At 42.5% G+C, this 10,143-nt stretch overlaps 1 protein-coding gene across 1 annotated transcript in view; it reads left to right on the top strand.

The window, feature by feature from the left end:
• Nucleotides 1-5,179: 5,179 nt before the first annotated feature.
• UPF2 (UPF2 regulator of nonsense mediated mRNA decay) overlaps nucleotides 5,180-10,143 on the top strand; it is a 56,900-nt gene continuing 51,936 nt past the window's right edge. Inside the window, exon 1 of the mRNA XM_054399933.1 lies at nucleotides 5,180-5,226. The gene's annotated coding sequence lies outside the window, so the exon portion shown is untranslated. The remainder of the gene's footprint in view (nucleotides 5,227-10,143) is intronic.

Here is a 10,143-nt window from a genome sequence, read left to right as displayed (position 1 = left end):
TGTTTAATCAGAACATCTCCAGCAGTAACTTGTACCCATTACTCCCCCCGCTTTTCCATGTGACTCCAAAGTCTCCTCTGCAGCCCCCCTTCAAATACTGGTACATGGCAGTAAATGCTCTCATAAGTATTCTTCTCAAGGCTGAACAGGAAGGTAATCAGAAGTAGTCAGCCTGGCTTCACCATGCTTGACCAATTTGATATAAACTTCTACAACTAAGTGACTGGCCTGATGGACAAGGAGAGAGCAATGAATGTGTCTACCTGACTTCTAGGGCCCTTGACACTGTCTCCCATAAGATCCTTAGATGTCGATGTGTGGGCTGGATGAGCATGCAGTGAGGTGGGTTGAAAACTAAACGTCCAGGTGCATGGGAAGATGATCAGTGACACTAACTTTAGGTACAGGCTGGTAACTAGCAGTGTACTCTAAGGGTGTGTAGTGGGTCAACAGGAATATCACGAAGTTAAACATGTGACAGTACACCAGTACATGCTGGAGGCCACTCAGCTGGAAAGAAACTTGGCAGAAAAGGACTGAGGGGTCCTGGCAGACACCAAGTTGAACATGAGCCAGCAGTTCTGCTCTTGCAGCAAAGAAGGCAAATGGTATCCTGGGCTGCGTTAAAGTATTGCCAGTACGTCCCCTCTACCCAGCACTGATGAGACCAGTTCTAGGCTCCTCCATATAAGACAGGCGTGGACATATTGGAGAGAGTCTGATGAAGGGCTGTGAAGATGATGATGGACTGGAGCATCTCACACATGAGGAAAGGCTCAGGGAGCTGGAACTGCGCAGCCTGGAGAAGGGGTATGGGTATCTAAGAAATGTATATAAATACCTAAAAGGAAGGTGCAAAATAGAACAAAGCCAGGCTCTTCTCAGTGGTGCCCAGTGACAGGACCAGCAGCAATAAGCACAAATTGAAACACTGGAGGTTCCCTCTGAACATCAGAAAACACCTTTTCACTATGAGGGTGGCTGAGCACTGGCACAGGTTATCCAGGAAAGCTGTGAAGTCTCACTCCTTGAGATATTCAAAAGTACTCTGGACATGGTCCTGGGCAGCAATCTGTAGGTGGCCTTGAGTCATAGGAGTTGGACTAGATGACGTTCTAAGATCCCTCCCATTCTCAAACATTCTGTGATTCTGTAGACCGTGTAAACACAGGCCTGGGAGACAAGGCAATTGAAAATTATCTTTCCATAGGCTTGGTTGTGCTCATGAACCTACTTTGTAGCCTTCCTTTGTGATGGGGAAATCAAAGAGCACTTTTTTTTCAAATCAGACCGCAATGATATGCTTTTGGAACTGATGGAATTGGATTTTGCAATAGAATCAATTACAACACAGAGCTGCCCAGGGATTTTACATTTACAGTTCTTGGAAAGGGTGCATTTGTATTTCTTGAGGCCTGTATTGTTGGTTTTATGCAGACTTGTAACATCCAATTTGGGAGAAAAATCAAAGTGAATGACCTTTAAGGTGTAAAGAAGACAAAAGGATACAGCTGTAGAAGGACAGCTGATCTGGACAACAGAGTAAAGTGTAGTAGAAATGAAGCCTTGAATATTGATTTTTTTCAATGTGTATTAGAACAAACGAATCTTGAAAATAATGCTGCAACATGATGTGATTTTGTGGAGTTGAGAGTTGAGAAAGGCAGAAAATATTCATGCAGTTAAATATTTCCATTCTCTGCTTAGGGAAAAAGACAAATATTGCAGGCAGATCATAAGATGATGAAATATTTTTCCCCAGCTCTTAAGCAAATGCCAGTCAAATAGAAGACACCCATGTGGTTTTGCTTTAAAGCAGATAGTTGAGTATTTCCTTGTTGGCACTGGTAGGAATAGGTTTGAGTATTAAAAATTATCTGGAGTTAATAAGGACTAAACAAGATGGTTCAGTCACAGTGTGTGGATCTTGGAGAAATAATGGAATATTTGTACATACCAATTTAATCTAATTATGGATATAAGGAGTATATACTTTGTGAAGTCCAAGTCAACTTGTTTTTTTTCTGTGATTCAAAATTCATTTCATAAAGATTTAAGGTACTTTGCAGACTTTTGCCAGCATAACATTCTTTTGGAGGGCATGATTACATGTGGCAAAAGCCTTGCTGGAACTCTGTCTAGGTCAATATAAAGTTTTGTTGACTTTGGTTCATATTGAAATGTGAGAAAGTGGTGCCTGTGCAACCAAGAAACACTGCTGCTAAGAGCATATGCTCTGGCTCTTGAAGGGGACTTCCTAGCCTAACTCCTCTGGCACAAAGATCGTGTCCTAGAGAAGACTCCTATGTCATGCTGACTCAGTACTACTTGATGTTCTAGCTAACAAAACTAGAAATGCCACAAAATTAAGAAGATTGTATACACTAAATAGCGTGCAGATGATGAGGCAGCAGATCTAAACTTGCCAATTTTAAACAGAAAATTATCATCAGTGTTTCTAAAGGGATTACAGCCCTGGGCACTTTAGTGATTACATCATTCCAAGAAAACTGCCCCCAAAGTAAGTCCTAAGAAAGTTTGTGAAGAGCGATCATCTGGGATCTCAGGGCTAAGATGGCTTGGACATAAGAAAATGTGATTTATCCTATCAGGATGAGACACCAGCTTGTAAATGCACCACAACGTAGCTCCTTTCTTAGGAAACAGTGACTACAAATAACCCCCAACAATCAGAGGAAGAAAACAGGCTGGTCTAAAAAAGTTACGTGAATATTGGCTGTGTTGGCAAAAGAGATCACGTTCTGGATCTGGCTACAAGGAAATACTGAATACATTAGGCCAGCATTTGGCACAACTGTGATTTGTCTCTGAATACTGTGTGCATGTTTAGTGCCAGTAATAGAGGAAATGTATTGGGAAGAAAAGGTTCAGAGTTGAAAATAAATTAAAGATGTACTTTATATCTGTGACTGGGGAAATGAGATCTATCTGGATTTCTTTTTGGTAAGTAGTAGGAAAACTTAATCAACCTTTCTGAGCTATCAGACAAAAGCGAAACAAGATTTACTTGCTTGGTCTTTACAAAAGACAGTTTGAGCATAGTCATAGGTATATGGAAATGTGCTATAAACACAGAAGAAGCTTTTGTTTCCTTTCAAAATTGCAGTGACAGTGCATTTTAGCCATGTTAGAGAAGACAGCAATATTATGCTCCAAAAGACAGTAAGCCAACTTTTGACATAATGCCACTGAAACTGATACTCAAGCCTAATACTACACAAAGTCTGCCTTTTCAACCCCAAAAAGGAGTAATTCAGAAGTACCCACTGAGAGGCTACAGGATTTGTGCCTTTGAAAAATAAAGCACCGACACTAACATGGAGTCACTCTCCCCATTTAAACCTTTTTTCCTCTATTTAGCACACAGATTTTCTCCACTTCCCCAATCAATTTAATCAATCTGTTAACTCAGGATATTTTGGCAAGTAAATGAAATCTTTGTGTAGCAGGCACACTTGAAACAATCTAAGTAACAAGCATGACTTTGTCCTTTCAACAACAGGCAGGAGAAAAAACAAACCTGTCTAGTCCTGTACCAGTTGGCAGAGGACACCTAAAACTTTGCATCGGTAAACAGAGTCTTTATATTTGTGCTGACTCTTGCCTCTGAATAAAAGGTGGCTTTAACATCTGAATAGTCTCATTATGCACATCCAGGCCTGTACTTGCTGTCACAGCCAAGTATTTCTGTGTGCTTAAGTCTAGAGGGATGTAAAAAACTTTCCCATACCTCACAAAAAGCTTGTGTCGGTATCTGTAATCTAAATGTAAAATAAATACCAGATTCATACTCTGAAGTTCTGTATTGTGCCACCTTTCTCCAACTTGGACAACTTTAGGGCTGCTCAACAGCTGACACTGTGCCCAAACACACAGATCATGAGTCTTTCACATAAATTGTTACGTTTTGTACAAATAAATTTACCATGGTAAAATGCTTTCAGATGTCCAGACAGGAGTGATGGCAGGACAGGATGATGAAATTGAGGTACCAGATTTAGTATCCTGGCCTGATTGGAAAAAAAAAAAAAAAAAAAAAAAAGACCAGGAGATCCAGGGAGGCAATTCTGCCACTCCACTCTTCACTGCTGAGCCCCCCCACCTGAAGTGCTATGTCCAGCTCTGGAGTCCTCAGCACAAGACAGGCATAGACGTGTTAGAGTCGGTTCAGAGAAGACCACAAAAATGATCCAAGGCTGGAACAACCCTCCTATGTAGAAAGGCTGAGATAGTTTGGGTTGTTCATCCTGGAGGAGGATCCTGGGAGACCTTATTGCTGCCTTTCAGTAATTAAAGGGAGTCTATAAAAACGATGGGGACGATCTTTTCAGCAGAGCCTGTTGAAACAGGGTAAGGAGTGATGGTTGCAGACTGAGAGGTGATTTACACTAGATCTAAGCATGGAATATTTAAGAATGAGGCTGGGCTCTGAGCAACCTGATCTAGTTGAAGGTGCCCCCGCTCACTGCAGGAATAATTGGACTAGATAATCTTTGAGGGTCCCTTTCAATCCAAAGCATTCTATGATTGAATCATCGATTATATAATAACTAGACATTATGCCACTGCTATTCCTAGTATTTATCATGGTAACATCAGAGCAGATCAGGGAGCGCCGTACCTGCTGTTCACCCGCACGGTACAGCCGCCGCACAGCCCCCTCAGAAAGGCCACCCTTGACATGACAACTAGAGTGACGCGCCGTGACGCCTCACGGCTAAAGACACATCACGACAAGGATAATCGTGCTTTAGGTCACCAAGGCCCACTCCCCTCCGCCGCTGTGAAGGACGCACCCCCCGACACCGCCAAACCCGCACCCTCAGCCACCGCCACTTCCGCCTCCGCAGCCTCCCGGTAACCCGAGCAGGGCCGCTCTCAGTCAGGACCCGTCTGGGGCTGCCCTCAGTGCTGCCTGACCTTCGCCCTTTGGGATCCGCCACTCATAGCCCGTCCGGAGCTGCGGCAACGGCTCGATTACGCGGATTCCTTTCTCTAGCGACTGAACGCCGCGAGGCGAGAGTCGCGGGCCCGGTCGACACAGTGCTGTCGGTCAGGCAGCGCGGCGGCCACCTCGGCAGGGAGCGCGGCGGGCGTCGTGAAGGAAGAAGAGCGAGGGGGCCTCACGCGCCGGGGAGGGGGCTGCGGTGAGCGGAGGAGTTGGTGCTCCCCGGGAGGCCGGGCCGATGTCCGCACCGGACGCAGGTAGCGGTAGCACCTGGTTGGGGATTGCGGGATCGCCTGGTGGCCCCGAGGGTGGGGCCGTGCCGTGTCGTGGTGTGCGGGGAAAAGGGCCCGGGGGAGACGGTGGGAGGGCGCAGGGGCCTGTCAGAGGCGGGGGCCGTGAGGCGGCGCGGGGAGAGGCTTCCTCGGGGCAGGAGACCGTTGGGGTGAGAACAAGGAAGGGCTAGTGTGAAGGTGCCTGCAGGGTACGGGGAAGCGGTGTCAGGGAGAGGAACAGGTAGCTGTTTGTGCCTTAGTCTTGCAGTGCGAGTGGGGAAGGCAGAGCCCCAGAAGGTGGCTGGGTTGTTGAGGAGCCTGCCTACGTGGATTGATATGAGTAGGGGTGTTCCGACGCGTGCGAGGAGTGTTATTAACTAAGAAGTCTTTTGCGCCGCATATATTTAGTATCTTGTCTGTAGGCCACTTTTTTTTACTGAAAAGTGCCCTCTTGCAGGTCTCACAGCAAAAACGCTTTCTCGAGATATATGGAACCGAAAGTAAAACTGCCCGTCTGGTTAGGGAGGCCTGCCTTCCCTGCCGGTGTGTATGGGGACTTCTTTCTCTGCACTATGTGTACCTGTGTAACTCTCTGTCTCATCTTTCAAAACTTATAGCTAGATTTATTTTCTTCTGATTGGCCATGGTATTTCTCTTCCTTTACTCTAAGAGAAAGTTTAATTATATTTCCATTCTTGAAACTTAATTTTTGAGTGGTGTGGTTTCTTATGATGAAGACGTTTCTTGTTCTGTGAGGTTTTTCAGCCAATCAGAAGTGGAACATCTTACGTACATTCTCTATCTCTCTTACCTCTTTTGTACTAGGGTAGCTGCATAAAGGAATGTTTGTGTGATCGATTTCATTTCCAGTAGCAGTAAAAAAAAAAAAGAAAAATCTCAGTAGTCTTAGTTTAATAAAACTGCATTTTTCCCCTCATACTTGTGTTCACAAGGATTTAGATTCTGGTTTATAGTACTGCAGTCTGTTTTTGTTGATTTAAGAAGATTTAAGAATATCAGGCCAAGATGTTGATGTTTATTCTTTTATTTTGAATAGGGACTAGATTCATTTTGCTAAGTACCTTTTATGAATCTTTGGTTTCCCTGAAAGTAAGTACATAGGTGCTTTCTCTTAAACGTTGCCTGTGTATTTCAAGACCTATTTGTTAGGGTTTTCGAGCCTAGAGTTTTCATGAACCCTCTCCCTTCAGTTTTTAAATTCTGAGATTGGTATGAAAAAAACTCCTAAGTAGACATTCAGATACAACAAAAAAGTTCTTAACAAAGAGTGAGTTAAGATAGGTCAAATAGTGGGGGGGGAAAAAAGCATAATAGTTTTCTCTGAAAAAATAGCATCTGTAAATGAGGAAACTGAGAAGCTAGAGTGTTAAAAGTATGTAAATGTCCCAACAGAAACGGCTGCCAAGAGTCCAAAAGCACGTGGAACTAGTCTTGTACATATAATTTCCATTCTTCGTAATTTTTAGTCGTTTTGCTTCACCAGTTCTGTCTACTGGCTTACAAAGCTTGTCTTTATTGTGCCTTTTCATTGATACATTCATATAAACATTAGGCATTAATAGATGTTCTCTTAATGATTAATTTTCTCTTAATGCTTCCTTACCATTCCCTTAATCTGGACAAAATCATGTATCTTCAGCCTCATTACCTATGGAAATGACATGCAGGTGAGCCTGCTGTTTGTATCCATTTTTCTGTGCTTCCCACAACTTTTGAACTTTGGAGCCAGTTTCAGTCAAATTAGGTGGATGACTTGAAGGTATGAGGTTTCTACAGCTCTTGTGGTAACTGGCAGCTGAGGAAAAGTGATGAGGTCTGAATTCACATTCTTGCTGAAGGAAGGGCAATAGCATGCCCTTAATGGGCAGCTCTGTGCTGTTAGCTGACACTCGTGTGCTGACCTGTGAAACAGTCTGTGTATAGCTTGGAGACATAAATGAACTGGCAGTGCGATCAGAAGGGTTTGTGAGATAAGGAGCTATATATGTAGCAGGTAGTGAGGAGTATAGTAACACACCACAGGGCAGAAATCTGTTCTCAACTAGATTGTTGGGTTTTTTGGTCATAGTGGAAAAGTGACTAATACAACCTTGTGATCAAAGTCACAGTGTACATGATGGTGCTTCATCTCTTTTCTTTTTGTTCTGTCTTCTCTATTTTAATTCTACACAAGCAAATGCTGGGAATGTCTTTAAAAGAGAATTTGGAGTCCTTAAATTTAATACGAATTTGAGTAAGTGGCCATGTCATAGAAGTTAGCTGTGTAGCTGGATATTTTGTTGGGTAGCTTGTTTGGTTTTCCAAATTATAATTTCATTACCCTACTAATCACAAAGTATTGGAATCATTACATGCCTTTCCAACATTTCTTTAATCAAGCAACCCTTTTCTCACAATGTTTTCCTTTTTAAACTTAGCCCTCGATTTATTATCTTTCAGAATCTAACACTCTTTAAAAAAATTCATGTGTTACTCATTTGTTTGTTTCATAGACTTCTTGGTGAAAACATTTTAAGACAGTTGCTGGAGAGTGTGTACTCTAATGGACCTAATCATACTACTAAGATATTGCACTAATATTTAAATGCTAAAAGCTTCCCTTTCAAAGTTCTTTTGTTAAAAATGATGGGAGAGTGAGTTTTAGCTGTCTCAAACTTAGGAAATTTCCAATATGGATTTGTAGTGAGAAAAGATTAATAAATAGTTATCAGTGTGAAACTTTAGTCATAGATGTGTATTATGGAGCCAAATTTGCTAGTACTTACTCAAGCAATGCTGATTTGATTGGTCTCGGTTCCATAAATCTTAAGAAATGTTTCTTTATTGCTGCTGTTGCCAATTGCTGTCAAAGAGGCCAGGTCCTGAGCAGGTTCCTCCTTAGTAGGTTGTCACTGCCCATTTCTGAATACACTGTGAATTTTTGCAAGCAGTTTTCTTCTTCAGAAGTCCTGGACAACCATCTTAAAAATTGTAACACAGAATTCCGTACAGGAAAGTCAGTATATTGATCTCTTTGGTTTTGGGAGGGAATGTGGAATACTTAGAGATTTTTCTTTACCATGATGTCTTATTGATAAATATCTTTCAAAGTAGTTAAAAATAATACTAGAAGCATTAGGTTGGAGTGTGTCTCATCTGTTTTGTTGAGTGAATGTAGGAAGTATGTGAATCTAGCCTATTTTCATCACCTGGTATGAATAAAAGAAAGGCAGGAGTAGGGTTGGCAATTTGGAGTCAGACTGGTGTCAATAGTTAAATCTACATGATGGTTCTTTAGGAGGTACCACATGCAATCATATCCCATCAATCCTGCCTATATATGCATTTAACTTGAAGCATGTGAATATGTGCACATTATTTTTGAAGAAATCAATTTAGCCTGAAGTAAACAAGGTTTAGGTGTTTCTGATTGCCTCTTTAATTCTGTTCTGACCCTATTTGATCCTGAACATGAGTCAGCAGAATGTCCTTGGAGTAAGGCCAGTTCCATTCTAGACTGTAGTAAAGAGTTAACCAGTAGGTTGAAGAAGGTGAGTTTTTTCCTCCATTTGGTAGCTACAAACCCACATCTGGACACCACATCCAGTTGTGGGCTTTCTGTTCCAAGAAAGGCATTGACATGCTGGAGCAAGTCCACTGGAGAGCCTCTAAGATCATAGAAGGCTGGAGAACATGGTATCTGAAGAGAAAGAGAGAGAAATGGGTTTCTTAATCTGTAGAAAGAGAGTGGAAGTCTTACGGCTCAACCTAAAGGGAGAGCATAGAGAAGATGTAGCTGAGTTCTTCTCAGGGGTACAGAGGGAGGATGAAAAGAAACGTACACAAGACAGAGCATAGCAAATTCCAGGCTGGTATTAGGAAAAGCTTTTTCATGATGTGGTTATTCAGATTCTGGAACGGGGGCCCAGAGGGGTCCAGTGCACCTCCATCCTTGGAGATATTCAAAACATACCTAGCCAAGTCCCAGATCTGATTTGACCTGCTTTGAGCAGGGGACTGAACTAGGTGACTTTCTCAGTTTCCTTCTGATTTAAGTTATTTGGCAAGTCTACCCTGTCTTGCTCAAAATACATCATTTTTTTGTATTCTTAGCCAAATGAAACTAACAGAGGTCTAGGAGCCCAAAAGATGCTAAACCTCTTACAAGCCCCAGGAGAGTATTTGGTAGAGAGCGATACAAACGGGACCCTTCAACTCCTGATTGCCAGCAGAACAAGTAGAAATAACATCAGAAATGCTACAGAGAGGTTTGTGCATACATATGAGTCAGTACAACATGCCCTTCTAACTGGTACTTGGGCTATAGTTGGGAAGAGTCCTTGAGATGACTGGGGAAATTTTGGGAAGAGTGAGGAAAGAGGGGAGCAAGATGATGCCTTTTTACAGTGAGGACAGTTGGGCATTGGAGCAGATTGGATGGAGGGGTTGTGCAGTCTCCTTCCTTGCCAATTTTCAAACCTGGAGCCTAGAGCAAACTTCTCTGACCTCATAGCTGCCCTGCTTTGAGTACTTGAGTTCTTGCCTAACCTGCATCATCCTGTGGTCCTAAATGAAGGCAGTGAAAGTATTAGGAGATGTGTAGAAAAGTCTGTGAGGTACTGGTGCACACTGATCAATCAAATATTTACTTGTTTTGAAGCTGGGGGTACTGTGCTTTCATCCATCTTGGATTTTTAAATTTTTTTCCAGGTGAACTTCTGTTTATGTTCCAAGATCTTGTGTTCCGCGGGTGGTAGGGACTTCAAATGCTTTTACTTCACAGTTCATGCTGAAGGCAACTTTGCAGTATAACACTATAACAAAATGATCTAGGTTTTATCTGTTGTTAGGTCCATTCCTTAGTTCAAGAAAACTTACCTTAAACCTGCATTTTATTCAGAG

The sequence above is a fragment of the Indicator indicator genome, chromosome 3, assembly GCF_027791375.1.
Source record: "Indicator indicator isolate 239-I01 chromosome 3, UM_Iind_1.1, whole genome shotgun sequence".
Taxonomy (NCBI): domain Eukaryota; kingdom Metazoa; phylum Chordata; class Aves; order Piciformes; family Indicatoridae; genus Indicator; species Indicator indicator.
Note: the sequence above shows the minus strand (reverse complement) of the source record. Positions and strands in the feature narration are given on the sequence as shown.